The sequence below is a fragment of the Buceros rhinoceros genome, unplaced genomic scaffold (assembly GCF_000710305.1).
Source record: "Buceros rhinoceros silvestris isolate BGI_N320 unplaced genomic scaffold, ASM71030v1 scaffold36843, whole genome shotgun sequence".
Taxonomy (NCBI): domain Eukaryota; kingdom Metazoa; phylum Chordata; class Aves; order Bucerotiformes; family Bucerotidae; genus Buceros; species Buceros rhinoceros.
Window position 1 is genome coordinate 1 of NW_010402477.1, and position 313 is coordinate 313.

The following is a 313-nucleotide window of genomic DNA, read 5'->3' on the forward strand; positions in this document are numbered from 1 at the left end:
ATCCCGGCTCAGCTCAGCTCCGAGCTGGGGGGAGCGGGCCCTGCTCGAAGAACCCTCAGAGCCATCCACGCCAGCCCCCAGCGAAGAGCCGGCGCTGCGCTGGCTGCGGCAGAGCCAGGGAAAAGCCCCTGGCATCGGCGCTGGGGGTCCACCTGCGCCGCCAAGGAGCTGCTCCCTCGTCCGGCGCGCACCTGAGAGCGTCCTCTTCACAGGAAGCTTCCGAAAGGGCCCAGCAGCTTCTTGTCAGTGGGGAAAAGGTTTGCTGCCGCGGCGGGAGGGAGCCCGGCGGCGCGGGGGGCTCCCCCGACATACT